Source organism: Cervus canadensis, chromosome 7 (genome assembly GCF_019320065.1).
Source record: "Cervus canadensis isolate Bull #8, Minnesota chromosome 7, ASM1932006v1, whole genome shotgun sequence".
Taxonomy (NCBI): Eukaryota; Metazoa; Chordata; class Mammalia; order Artiodactyla; family Cervidae; genus Cervus; species Cervus canadensis.
Genome location: NC_057392.1, coordinates 91129853 through 91144527, shown reverse-complemented (window position 1 = coordinate 91144527; position 14675 = coordinate 91129853). Strand labels below are relative to the sequence as shown.

Sequence of the window (14675 nt, the reverse complement as noted above, 5' to 3'; positions counted from 1 at the left end):
AGCGGGGTGCGGGGAGCGGGAGAAGGGATAAAGAGGATCAAGGGAAATTCTATAATTAAGCGATATTTCATGGCTGCCTCTGGCAGCTGTTAGAGCGATCCGGGGGACGGTGAACCAGGCGTCAACAGACTGAGCGGCTCTGTCCTCCGGCAGATCAAGCGAGGCCTGTCACCTGGAGCACTGTCTCCACTTCACAGGACCATCGGAGGCATCTCATATCCAGCACCTGTCTGCTCTGGAGACGCCCAGCTGCGGGGCCGTTCTTGCTGTCATCTGCCTAATCCAGAAGGGAGAGGCATTTATTGTCTCCTGAAAGATTACGGTGCATCTTTGATTCTCTTCTCATGAAAGAGAAGGCATGCCTCATGCTTCTGTGTTTGTTTTCTTCTCATGCCTCCTGACTTCTTTTCTTATTAAAGGAAGAAAACGACCCTTGCAGCTGTATTTTTTCATTTTTTAACCCCCACGTTAATTACACAGTCATTCCAAATAATGGTTTAAATTTAGTCTGATGACCAACCGCAAGCCTCGTTCTCCTCCCACTCCAAGGCACACATCCTGCCTTCAGAACTGCGAGGCCGTTCCCACTGAGTTGGAGAGGAACTCGGTGTAAAGAAAGAAGCAGGATAAAGATCATAATAACTGTCAAAGGAAATGGTATTTTCTCTACAGGACACATTTAGATTTTTCCTTTCCATGAGACGATTTTTTTTTTTAAAGGATGTTGAATTGAAGGAGACTTTAAATAAGCTTTTAAGTTCTCAGTAGTTCCAATATTGGATCTAGTGTGGAAGACCCACAGCAGATATTCAAAAATTACTCATGAAATAAATGACTTTAAAAAGCAAGGAGGGGGAAAATGTATTTAATGAGCTTCATTTGACAAAATATTTTGTTTCTCAGTGACTGTATCAAACATATCACCCATAACTTATGTACCCTTATCTATCAAGTGTTCAAAAAACTCATCCAGGAAAATTTGTTCTTTACTGGTCCCTGGAAGGACATGAAGCCTAGAGGATGCTGTAACATCCTCTAAAACAAATAAAAACATTCATTTATTCTAGTTTGATTTAGCAAACTGGTCAACTGAACCACCACCAAGCGTGGCTTACCATGGACCCCGAAAGTACACCACCTCGGACATACTGTAGACACTCAATAAAGGCTTCTGTTGCTCTTGTTGCTGCTGGGGTTTTGGTCACCCTGCAGGGTTTGCGGGATCTCAGTTCCCCAACCAGGGACTGAACCTGGGCCACAGTGGCGAAAGCACTGAATCCTAACCACTAGATCGCCAGGGTACGCTGTGCTTAGTCACTCAGTCGTGTCTGATTCTCTGCGACCCCGCGGACTGTACCCCACCAGGCTCCTCTGTCCATGGAGTTTCCCAGGCGAGAATACTGGAGTGGGTCGACCTTCCCAACCCAGGGATCCAGCGTGAGTCTCTTGCGTCTCCTGCATTGGCAGACAGATTCCTCACCACTAGCACCACCCTTATGTACACAGACATTGGCCAGGGAAGTGCCAATAAATAAACGTTTGTCAAATGAATGAATGAGTGAACATACGAATGAAGTTAATAGTGACATTCATTAACAGTGACAGTCATGATAATAATGACTATTAGTCATACATCACAATATTCACAGTAATGACGGTAATAATAATGTCTAACAGCAGCAGTTGACATGTACATAGCACTTCAAAGCTCCAAAAATTACCTTAATCGGACCCTCACATAGCAGATTTACTAACCTTCATTTTTAACATCCAGAAATTGAGTTGGGAAAAGTTAAATGACTTAAAAATTTTCCTGATGTCCTGTGTGACACAGCTGAGAGCCCAATCTTATTCGAGAGTTGGGTCTTGGGCTTTTTTTCCCCATAACGTGATACTGCCCTGTGAACCCAAAGAGGCTGATGCAAATCATCTGGACCTTTAGGAGGGAAGGGAAAGAGGGTACAGACAGGTGGTGCTGCTGATAGCCTGACTTTGTCCCGGAACAACGTCACCTACAGGCTCGGTCCCTGGGAAGAACGGGTCCCACAAGACAGACTCTTCCCCTCATCGTCTTGCTTCAACGGTCCCACCTGGTGGGCTTCCCAGGAGGCTTAGTGGTAAAGAACCCACCTGTACTCTGGAGACACAGGTTCAGTCCTTGGGTCAGAAAGATCACCTGGAGGAGGAAATGGCAACCCACTCCAGTATTCTTACCGGGGAAATCCCATGGAGAGAAGACCCTGGGGAGGCAGGGAGGGGGGTCTTCTACAGTCTGTGGGGCCGCAGAGTCAGCCATGGCCGAGCACACACCAGTCATCCCTCCTGAACCACTGAGTCATGGAGTGTATGCACTTGCCTACAGAGCTGACCTTCTAACTGGCCTGGTTTTAATCAGGCCCATCCGGTCAAGAAAAAGGACTCCCGTGACAGTAAAACAAATTAGCTCCATGTGATCCTGTAGTTGATGTTAGGCAGGAAGGAGAGGAAGAGAGACAAATACTACTTTAAAAAAGTAAACCAAATACAAAGCCAGACTCTCTGCTGTGACTTAAAAGGAAGAGGTAAAAAGACTCTGAAGGTGGATTTGGAGACGCAACGGTCGCAACCGAGTATGGCTCTCAAGAGCAGGGCTCCCAGCCAGAACTGGGGCTGCTAAAGGTCCCGCCTTCTGGAAAGTTCCTTCCTTCAGAAACTCTGACAATAACAGCTTCAGCCTGACTTGTCTTTGGTCTTTATTAATGCTGATTACTAGGGAAAATATTCAAATATTGATGTTTTTGATGTTTGATAAATGTGTTCATTTATAATTCTATAAATGTTAGGTTATTAACTTTTGTAATTGACTATAATTGGTGTCCCAGGGGGCTCAATGGTAAAGAATCTGCCTGTAAATGCAGGAAACACAGGAGACCCAGGTTCAACGCCTGGGTTGGGAAGATACCCTGGAGTAGAAACGGCAACCCACTCCAGGATTCTTGCCTGAAAAATTCCATGGACAGAGGAGAGGAGTCTAGCGGGCTACAGTCCACGGGGCCACAAAGAGCCCGACACAACTGAGCGACTGAGCACACACACACACAACTATACTTACTTAAGTGTAGATTAATCTTTCCTACTTATTTTTTTAGTGGGAAAAAAGTATTAGAGATAATTCTAAGCTACTGTTCCTAAGCTACTCCCTTTAAGCTTTTTATGATATTTACATTTTTAACATTTACAAAAAGTACATTTTTGTAACTCTGAAATGAAAACAGCTATATTAGAAGAAACAGCTAAGAGCTGATAGGATCTGGATTCACTTTAAATGACTTTTTGAGAAAAGGGTCACATTTGCATACTCAGACATGTAATTTTAATACAAACTGCAAGAATATGTGCACGTATTAATTATCATATGCTGTCTATGTGAGAAAAGAGAGGTCTGTTATTACACTGAAATGAAATCAAGAGGAAAATGACAGAAATGTGACTTTATATGACTATCTAAATAAACTACCTTATTTTGCTTATTTGCTTATTTTCTTATTTTGCTCCAAAATGTTCCTTGAACAAATTTTTGTCAACATGGTCCTACAAGGGCTTCCCTGGTGTCTCAGACAGTCAAGTGTCTACCTGCAATGCAAGAGACCCAGATTTGATCCCTGGGTCAGGAAGATCCCCTGGATGGCAGGGGGATGGCAACCCACTCCAATACTCTTGCCTGGAAAATCCCATTGACAGAGGAGCCTGGTAGGCTACAGTCCATGGGGTCGCAAAGAGTAGGAGTGAGCGATTTCACGTTCTTTCTTTAGTCCTACAAAAGGAAGATAAAATAAGCCAGGTTGAGCTTTGGTCTGGAAAATTCCCAGAGTCCTGGTAACAATTATTTTGACAAAAAGATGAAAATGAAAGTGTGCTGTGAGGTGGGGGTACGGGAGGTAATTAACACTAAGTCATTCTGTAGGGAAAGACACTTCTGAGTCTGCCAACAGCCTCACTTCACAGAGGGACCTCATCTGACATTCAACCTAACTCGAATCTACTTCTCAGGTGACAAAAGCTTTTAGGCTCAGTCATACTGGCTACGAGGAGATGCATTTACAGGCAGTGTAACCTCAAGTACATTCTATGGGATTTAAGTCCTAGAAGATAAACCCCCAAACCAGCACCCCAAAAAAGTGTTGTTATCAAATAAACTTGGGAAACACTGAATGCTACATTTCCCTCCTAAATTGCACTATTACAAAAAAGCTCTGTGTTTGAATTAGCTTAACCTAACATTTATTTCAGGTGTGATCTTTTCTTTCACTTTATTAATATGTTGTAGAATATATTCTGGACTTCCCAAGTGGCGCTAATGGTAAAGAACTCGCCTGCTGATGTAGGAGATGTGGGACGAAGGTTCCATCCCTGGGTCGGGAAGATCCCCAGGAGGAGAGCATGGCAACCCACTCCAGTATTCTTGCCTGGAGAATCCCACAGACAATGAAGCCTGGTGGGCTATAGTCCATGGGGTCCCATGGAGTCAGATGTGACTGAAGCAACTTAGCATGCACTCATGCAGGCAGAATACATTTTAGGAATCAGAATATACCATTTGTGGTATTTATCCCAAGCACAGCATCAGACTCAGTTCAGCGGCACTGCCTGAACACACAATGTCCTTCAGACGCGAAAATTAAAGAAAGTGAGAGTGTTAGTCGCTCAGTTGTGTCCGACCCTGCAAAGCCATAGACTATGGCCCACGAGGCTCTGTCCACAGGATTCTCCAGGCAAGAATACTGCAGTGGGTTGCCATGCCCTCCCATACTTCAGCTATTATAGCACTATTTTTATACCCAAGTGACCGGAATTAAAAAACATAGGCAGCTCGCATCCAGAATCAGTGGGCAAATGTGAGTGTAATGCTATGGAGCTGTAATACCAAAGCAACCTGATGACAGAGTTTATCCAAAGCAGAATTCGTATAAAGATTAGAGGGCTGGAGAGAGATAGTGAGAGACATATATGGGCATGTGTATGTATATTATGATTTCAAACTATTTCATGTTTGTTATATACATTTCCATTTATGAAAGCTGGAAATTAAACTTGTGTTTTTAAAGAGTAAACTGAATTTTTGCACCCAGAAGCTTTTAGCTTTCTTCCTTACTTCAAAATCGAGAGCTTGTAAGAATCTGTCTATTCTTAGTGTGGCTTCAAAATGTAGCTTCCTTGGTTCGGGGGTCACAGCTGCTGCAAACCACTCTGGGTGGCTCCACTCCATCCCCTTGAAACAACTGGTGGGAACCCAGCACTTAGGCCATCAACCCAGCTGTTCAATCTCACCTTCTAATTTTAGCAAGTCACTTTGCAACTAATGTCACTAGGGCATGTCACATTGAAACCACACCAGAGAAGGTTGATTCCTATCTGCTCCCCGCCCCCACCCCCTAAAAAATTAAAAAGAAAAACAAAACTCCAGGCACACAGAGCAAAGTCACCCACAGATACCTACAACAATACCACCCAGATGCACATCGCAGGACCCTCGAGACCCAATTTACATGGGGCATACTGGCCATCTAGTATTCTTGCCTGGAGAATTCCATGGACAGAGGAGCCTGGCAGGCTACAGTCCACAGGATCGCAAAGAGTCGGACACGGCTCAGCAATTAACACGACCACCACCACTGGGGATCTAGGAAGGCTTCTCTGGACACTACAAGTGGGATTCCATCTCCCTGCCTAGTTCAGCCCATTAGGTGGTTACCTATTAGCAGCTGCAGAGCCCGACAGCCTGAGAATTCATGAAAACCAACCTTGGGTCAAGAGACTTACACATACACTGTGCGGCCAGCCTTCTTACTAGAATGCAGGGTGCATGCTTTTCTGCACTGTTAATGTACCATAAAATTGTCATGAAGCCTTCATAATGTAATTACTTGCACCAAACTGATTATACATGCCCCCAGCCTCGTTTTCTTTTATTTCCTCTTTTTTTTTCCCAACTGCATGCTCAATGCAATTACTTGTCCCAAAGCCAAGCAACTTCAGAATTATCTATTTATTATCCTTTCCGAGTTACTAATTAAAATAATTTCCTTCCATGAAAAATAGTTGCTCTTTTCCTGAATTCACTTCGGGATGCTCATCACTGAGGAGAACTCCAGGAATGCCTTGCTAAGCTCCCCTATAATTGACTGCCTCCATTGTTAACATATGCGTGGACTTAAAAAACATTAAACGACTTATCCAAATGGAAACAAAATGCCCTTTGAGTTCCATTGATAACTTAACCTTTAGCGTTTTGGATTAAATCCCACTTCTCGGGAAGCAGGGGAAGCCTCTGAATGAAACCATTATGTAAAACATTGTTGTGGGAATTATTCTGTGTGAAAATATATACAGTATATCATTTACAATGTCTTTGAAGGTGGGTTTTCATAATTCCAAACTAAAATATACATATCTTTTATGGCTTCTCTAGTTCGTGCTCATTCTTTTAGGGAACTAGAAGCAATTTTGAGCAGACTAATGAACCCATCACACCAGACATCAAGCGTGATACCCTTGGGGACTGTGAGGGTCTAGAAGAGGGCAGATGGGGTACTTCTAGGTGCTAGGAAACTCTTATTTCTTGAAAGCTGCTTGTGTGGGTGTGTCCAATTTGTGAAAATTCAACAGGCAACATACTTAAGGTCTGTGTACTTTTCTATAAAAATTATAGTACATTTTTAAGGTAATTAAGAGAAACGTCATTTTTTAAATGATTTCCATTTTAAAAAATAATTTCTATAAAAGAAAAAAGATGTGGCTGGCATCTAGCAGAAACATAAACATTAACCTTGAGTGTTTACCAGGAACAGCATTAAAGCTAGTCTACTTTTCTACTTTGTTTTTTTTAAATGGTGCAAAATATTTCCTCTGAACAAACCACTGTAAAAAAACAAAAACAAAGAAAAATCTGAAACAATTGGGAAAGTCTGAGTAAGCACTGGGAATTAGGTGATATTAAGAAAGTATTGTTTGTATCTTGACTTCATGCAATAAGGAATACACAAACTGCTCGCTTCGGCAGCACATATACTAAAACTGGAAGGATACAGAGAAGATTAGCAAGGCCCCTGCTCAAGGATGACACGCAAATTGATGAAGCGTTCCATATTTTTCAAAAAAAGAGAAAAAAAAAGGAATACACAAACTCACTTAAGTATTTTTGTCAAAATTTTCAACCTCATGTCATCCTAAGAAACCCAAGTGGAACACTAGCCTAAAAAATTTTTTAAACTTAATATTGTGAAAAAGAAACAAAATGGTAAAGGGGAGAGGAGCACTTTTCTGAATCAAAACAGAGGCATGAAACTATAGCATGGAATATGTGAACACAGACAGTGGCAGAAGATATTGTGCAACTGGGAGAATTTGAACAAGGGCTATATATTAAGTTATATTATTTAACAAAGGCTAATTTTCTTGGGTAATCATGGTATTTGCTATTGTGCAAAAGAATGTCCTTACTCTTAGGAGCTGCATGCTGAAGTATACAAGGGCGAAACCATGGTTTAGTGAAAAAAGAAAATACACCAAGAGACGTGTGGTGAAACATTCAGAATTGCTGAATTCAAATGAAGAGTGCACTCCTCAGTACTTTTCTGGGTTTGAAAATATTCAAAAAATTTTTTAAAAAATCATTGTTAATTTCTTTAGGTCTGAAAATGACAATTTTGTTATGCAGGAATATGTCTTTAATTTTTAGAGATAACTACTCAAGCATTTAGAGTTAAAATACATCTATTATTTGCTTGAAAATACTTCCATTAAAGAATAGGATGCAAATATGGCAAATGTTAACCATTTTTAAATCTAGGTAAGGGGTTTATATAAATATTATAAATAGGTAGTCATTGTACTTCATGCATGTTTGAAATTTTATATACAAAAATGTCAAAAATAGCAAGTTTTGTAGTATTTCTTCACTCTCTCTCTCTGTTTTTTGTTTTTTGTGGGAGCCACACAGTGGGGCATGCAAGATCTTAGTTCCCTGACCAGGGATCAAACCCGTGCTCCCTGCAGTGGAAGCTCGGAATTTTAACCATGGACTACCAGGCAAGCCCCCTTTTCCTCTCTTTACCAATAAAAATCTTCCCAACTTTTTCTGGTCTCAAGTTACCAAAATAAATTTCAGTAGAATACCCCCCCCCCAATTAATTTTCAAAGTTCTGCCTGAACTGATAGAGCTTCGATAGACACCATTAGCTCAGTGAACCTACAATTCCATTTGTAGAGTCGGACAGCACACTTCCCTCTCAGCTTATAATCAGGGGAGGGGATGGTAAATGTGCTAAGAAAAATCCTGAAGTCTGCTCTTGGCCATCTTCCATAGATGAGCCCTCTCAGACACAGACAACACGAGGGCCTTCGGGCATGTTTTTTTCTCCTGGACCATTCTGCACTGGGGAATTAGCTCTGCCCCCAAAACCCTTGCTGGAACCCAGGCAGGCCCCGGCACCAGAGCTCTCCGGGAAGACCACTCTGTCACCCGCTGCGAAATCAGTGCACGGACTCAGAAAAGTGCAGAGCCCACCTCACAGGGGCCGTCCGACCGCAGGAAGTGAGAAACCGCAGATCTGAATCCACCAGGAGACCGCTCTGCCGCAGTGGGCCTTTGACGGGGACCTGCCCTCACGGGCGTTTTCTCTGCTGTTAGGGCAACAGAGGGCAAAGAGCCCCGAGAGCGGCACCTAATCCCTTCACCTCAGTCCCTGGAGGCCAAGCTGCACAACAGGCAAGCCTGCAGGGGGAGGAGTCAGAAAACACTTGGGTTTGAAGGCCACATCTGCCTCTCACTGGCTATGAGACCTTGGACAAGCTACCCAGCCTCTCTCTAATGCTCAGCTTCTTTATCTGTAAAATGACATCACAAGTAGAGCCTGCCGAACAGGTGGAGGGGTGGGGGGAATGCGGGAAGGTGGTCAAAAAGTGCAGCTTTCAGTTAAAAGGTAAGGCTTGGTGATACAATAATGTACAGCAGGGCTATAGTTAACGATACTGTATTGTGTATTTGTAAGTTGCTTAGAGAGTGGATCTTAACAGTTCTCATCGCAAGAAAAAAATCTGTAACTATGTGAGGTGATGGCTGTTATATTCATCATTTTGCAATATATTAATACGCTGGTGGTGGTGTTCAGTTGCCAAGTCGCGTCCGACTCTTTCTGACCCCATGGACTGCAACATTTTGCAATACACACATACCAAATCATTATGTTGTACATGTTAAACTCTGGGCGTGTGACTTAATCACTCTGCACCTCAGTTTCCCACCAACAGCTACGGCATAAAAAGACCTTCGAACAAAGCCTGGCAGGTAAAAAGCCATCAATCAGCATTACCTACCATTTAATTATTAGGACTAAAGCACCCACCCCACAGATTTATCTTGAAATTAAAGTTACTAAAGCAGAGAAAGTTCTTAGCATTGTGCCCAGCACATCATAATTGCCTATAAATGTCTGCTATGTGTCTGGAGACAAAAATGGCAGAAAAGGGGTGTTGCAGGCATCGAGCAGGTGGAGACCAGGGTTGCAGCTCCACAGCCGATGGTGCCTACGGGGTATGTGGCAGCCTGGCTGGGAGGGGAGTTTGGGGGAGGATGGATTCATGCATCTGTATGGTTGGGTCCCTCTTCTGTCCACCTGAAACTATTACACTATCGTTAACGAGCCACACTCCAAAAAGTTTAATAAAAAGAAAAAACTACAGGGTATCACACGCTGATAGGGCTGAAGCTGATAAACTGCTACAGAAAAAAAAAAATGCAGTTTTGTGGTGGGGGGGACATTCACAGAATGGAGGGGAAAAAAGTGTTTGCTGTTATTACTGGACTTCACAGTGGTTCTGTTAAGTAAGCAATGCCAGTATTGGCGCTTTGCAGATGAGGAAACAGGATGAAAAAGACGCAGTGACCTTCCCTCTGTTACATGCGGACCGACAACAGTGACTGCCACTCCATCTTACTTCCTAAAATTCTCCACGCCTCAAGGATCCAGTAGGAAGGAGAGGAAAGAAAAAAAAAAAAAAAAACACTAAAATAGCATTTGAAGATATACTCATGAACATTAGCCTAAGCATTCTGAAGCTAAGATTAAGACAAAAACTAGGAAGTGATGGAAACAATGGTAGACTGCCCTGAGAAAGATGCTGGGAGTTGAAGCAACCCTGGACACAAGTGGACTTAACTTTGTGCCACAGAAAGCTCCTGCTGAAATCCTTTTTCGTTTGGTTTATTTTAATCACATTTTAAATGCAGAGAGAGCTCCCTTTGAAAAATAATTCTGCTACAAACCTTTCTGGAAAGTCGGTGATTATTTTTATTTTTTTTTCTAAAGAATTGACCTCCCACCCACTTTATCAAGTTATTATAGAGAGTGCGTGCCTTCAGGTGGGTGTTGGTCCATCTCAAGTAGAGTGATGGCCCCTAAACATGCGCCAATACTGAACAGAGGTGATGGGGTTTGATCTATACACACAGTGGACCAGAAGAAGCCGCAAAGGCAGATTCTCCCACCAGATGCTTTGCATCATCTCTGTTTCTCCGCAGCACATTAGCTCAGATCTCACAATGCAAAACTCACAGCACAATGCCAAAGTCAAGAACACAAGTCAGAGTGCCTTCCTGACACTGTGAGTCCTAGTCACCTCCCAGCTGTTGGCCTCCTACAGAATCTCAGGAATCTTCCTTGCATGGTTATCTCCTTTAATACAACAATCCTGCAAAGAGAGATTATCCCCATTTTATGAATGAGGAACTGAGGTTCAAAAAGTTTATGTTCTGAGACGTGCCTGAAGCCCCAGAGCTCATAAATCATGTAGGAATCTGGACCCAGGCCTGCCTGGCACCAACGCCAAGCACTCTTGAAATTTTCTGTAATCTTCTTAGTGTCCCTCAGAGGAGAAAAGAAGATTCTCAGAATCTTAAGAATCTGAATCCAAAATTAAAAGAAAATAAATATTTTAAAGAATTAAGCCCAGTAGAGTCCAAGAATTCCCCCATGGGCTCTGCACAGAGCAAGCCATCGCTTTCTAAACAAATGCAGGCTGCCGGGTGCCCCACCCCTGAGTCTGGCACCTCCTGCTTGGTTCGCAGAGGCCACAGCGGTGACCATGCTCTCTGGTCCCCTACAATCTGTCCTGGGTTGGCACACGACTCCAAGATTAACTTTTACAAGTCCAGTCACAGCTGGGGAAGTTGATGCGGTATTAAAAGAGAGCCAGAGGGAAACAGAGCAGGTGGGGGTGAAGAAAAATCAAAAGGGGGTAAGAACTAGCACTCCCCTCCCACTGAAGAATGTGAGTCCGTTGCTGGGCAACAAGGAGGAGAAAAGCAGTTGACAGCCACCCTAGCATCTGCAGCTGGGCTTCAGTTCAAGAAAAGGAACACTTGCTTTTAGCTTCTGCCTCTATGCTACAGAGCTGCACTTATAAATTTATGTTTTCCACACTTTTATTCATTTTCACCTTCCAACTGGCAGACTTTCTTTCCAAACCTCTTCAAGGAGATATAAAACTCAACTGAATGGAGAAAACTTCTAAGAGTAGCATCATTCAGGATTTTTTTTTAGCGAAATAAATATAGGTGGTGTTTTTAACCGCTATAACTTGCAGTGGTAGGTATAACCACTCAGCGTGCGTGGAAGGGGGAAGGCTTCATGACACTTTTGATCATACTGTCCCCACAGTTTTACACAATCAAGAAGGTGGCTTACTCACTTGGAGCAACAGGGATGGACGTAGAGATTATCATACTAAGTGATGCAAGTCAGACAGAGAAAGACAAGTGTCATATGATACCACTTCTATGTGGAATCTAAAAAGTAATAATAATATAAATGAACTCACAAAACAGAAACAGATGCATAGACATAGAAAACAAACATGTTGCCAAAAGGAAAGTGGGGGAGGGACAAATGAGGAGTTTGGGATGAACATATACACACTACTGTATATAACATAAACGAGGACTCACTGTATAGCACAGGAAGCGATATGTAATATTTTGTAATAACATAATGGAAAGGAATCTGAAAAAGAATAAATGTTTAACTGAATCACTTTACAGTATACCTGAAACTAATACAACACTGTAAACCAACTATACTTCAATCTTTAAAAAAAAAAAAAGTTGGCTAACTTGTTTAGATTTTTTTAATTTGACAAAAATGAGTAAACCTTTGGTAAATTTCTTGCTATTTTAGTGACAGAAGCATCAAAGCTAGGGTCTTAGCATTTTTATATTTAAATTCTATTTTATGTTTCAGCCCTCAGGAGAAAAATACATTTAAACAGACTTTTCCATAAGGACTAACAGTTACACATCCAGATGCAGCTCACAGTGTTATTTTCAAGAAAGAGCCTTGCAAAGATGTTTCAAATATACACATCACCATGCCCCATGCCCATCAAGCTTTATATAATGATGTAAATAGACTGGCAATTAAAACATTAGGATTCTTTAATACTCATCCAGATTCTATCGGGGTCACTGATTACAACACCACAAATCATAAGCCTCTACTACGCTGTGTAAGTCCTGTAACTTTCCCCAACGGAACTCCTGTGTTCCTCAGGCTCTTTGTGCTATGTAAAGCTCACAAGTAGACTACGGAGAAGACCAGATGTACAGGTATCTTTAAGGCAGCCCCACCCTACTAAATAAACGGTTTTACTACTAATAGTATCCAGCAACTCATATACATTCATCACATATTAGAGGGGCTGTGCTTCTGAAAAGCTGTTATCAAATAGCTCTTTTTAAACCAAAGCCCCTTTTCTCTCTCACTTACATATGATCAGCGCTTCCTCCTAGGAGACAAAAACGTACATTCCACGCACACCTTGAATATTAAGAAATGGAAAAAAAACCCTGGGACCATATAATCTAACCTCTTTGTTAATCTGTCTTCTGCATCAATGTGCCACATTCCTAAGTGACAGCAAGAAGCATGAGAATCACACATCTCACAGACCATCTCAACCCACCCCACGGAGGAAAGGGAACCAGACTTGGGTGTGAGGATTATTTTTTTCTGAGTGCAAGCCCAGGAGATCTCCCATTACTCGAGGGGTCTGCCCACCACTCTGAAGAGTGGCTCTATCAACAGTCTACCAGTGGCAGCAACTGGCTTTACCCTAGGCTTAGCTTTATAAGGTGACAAAGTGACGGCCTTACTCTCGAGGGCAACTCATTACATATAGACTTTATATATTACGATCTGTGTATGAGAGCAACTTAATGATACCTGTCTATAAAATTATCATTGATGGATCAACCAATTTTTAATCATGTGCCATTGATGTTCCATTCCTGCCATGTTTGAATCATGTCAGTCTATAATGTAAGAATTCCAAAACTTCAACAACAAAGGTCTACCGTGGGAACCTTATTCAGAAATTAATGTCACTCTACATAGTACTGGCGTGTAGATTAACAGCTGGATATTGGAGGGAAGATTTGATTCATCAAAGTTAATAGGCAGGGGGAAACAATAGGTCTGATTAACAAATGGATTATTCTTAGACCCTTGGCTAATTTCAAAAGGCTAAGCTTATTGGTTCCCATGGCAGAAAATGCAGAACAAATAACCAGGTTAATCACTGAAGTTCAAAAAAGTTGGCCAGTAATGGTCGTCAAGGGTTCTGTGTCCAGGAAATCCCGCCAGACAGGCAATGTTTGCAAAAGGCTGGGAAATATGGTCCACTGCCATCAAAAACAGATGAAAAGCAGGATTTGGTTAAAAGAGTGAGTCTTTGCCCAAGCAAAACCTTTCCAAAATAAAGAAACAGTGTACGCCAGCTGCCAGCTGACCTCGGCTGAAAAGAGGGGACAGTCCCGCACTGCTGTTCATTATACTGACTCTCAGTACTACCAAATGGTGTTGAGTGGAAATAAGACTCAATCAGAGCAGACCCTGACAACCCTGACGGCGTGGTAATATCCCAAACTAAAAGACTAGGATTATCATCATATCACGTGGTTTTTAAACTTAAAAGTAAAATATACCCAGATAATATCTATCCAAGTGTTAAGAGAAACTACAATAACAGGAGGAAGGACTTAGCCATGTGTTCAAAAACAACCAAATTCCAAGCATTTTCAGAATATCTCCAGGATATCTTTAAAAGAGCAACAAGGTATATATTATGGGCTTCCCAGGAGGCTCGGTGGTTAAGAAGCCTCCTGCCAATGCAGAAGACACAGGTTCAGAAAGATCCCCTGGAGTAAGAAATGGCAACCCACCCCAGTATTCTTGTCTTGGAAATCCCATGGACAGAGGAGCCGGTGCCTGGGTTGTGAAAGAGTTGGACACGGCTGAGTGACTAAACAACAACAACAAAAAGGTATATATTATACAGAGCTATTACACAGGGCAAGGGATTGTTAATAATAAGTGAAAGTGAAGCCGCTCAGTTGTGTCCGACTCTTTGCGACCCCGTGGACTGTAGCCCACCAGGCTCCTCCATCCATGGGATTCTCCAGGCAAGAATACTGGAGCAGGCCGCCAGTTCCTTCTCCAGGGGATCTTCCCAACCCAGGGATCTAACCCAGGGCTCCCGCATTATAGGCAGATGCTTTAACCTCTGAGCCACCAGGGAAGCCCTTATTAATAATAACCTCTTCTAAAAATAATGTCATTAGAGCAGTACTACAAGGCTCTACC

General features: G+C 42.4%; 1 protein-coding gene and 1 non-coding gene across 3 annotated transcripts in view; one reads left to right on the top strand and one right to left on the bottom strand.

The window, feature by feature from the left end:
• WWTR1 (WW domain containing transcription regulator 1) overlaps positions 1-14675 on the bottom strand; it is a 138112-nt gene that overhangs the window by 72853 nt on the left and 50584 nt on the right. The gene's annotated exons all lie outside the window — the stretch shown is intronic.
• On the top strand, positions 7024-7130 carry LOC122445623. The gene has a single exon (XR_006270591.1). It is a non-coding gene; the product is annotated as a U6 spliceosomal RNA (small nuclear RNA).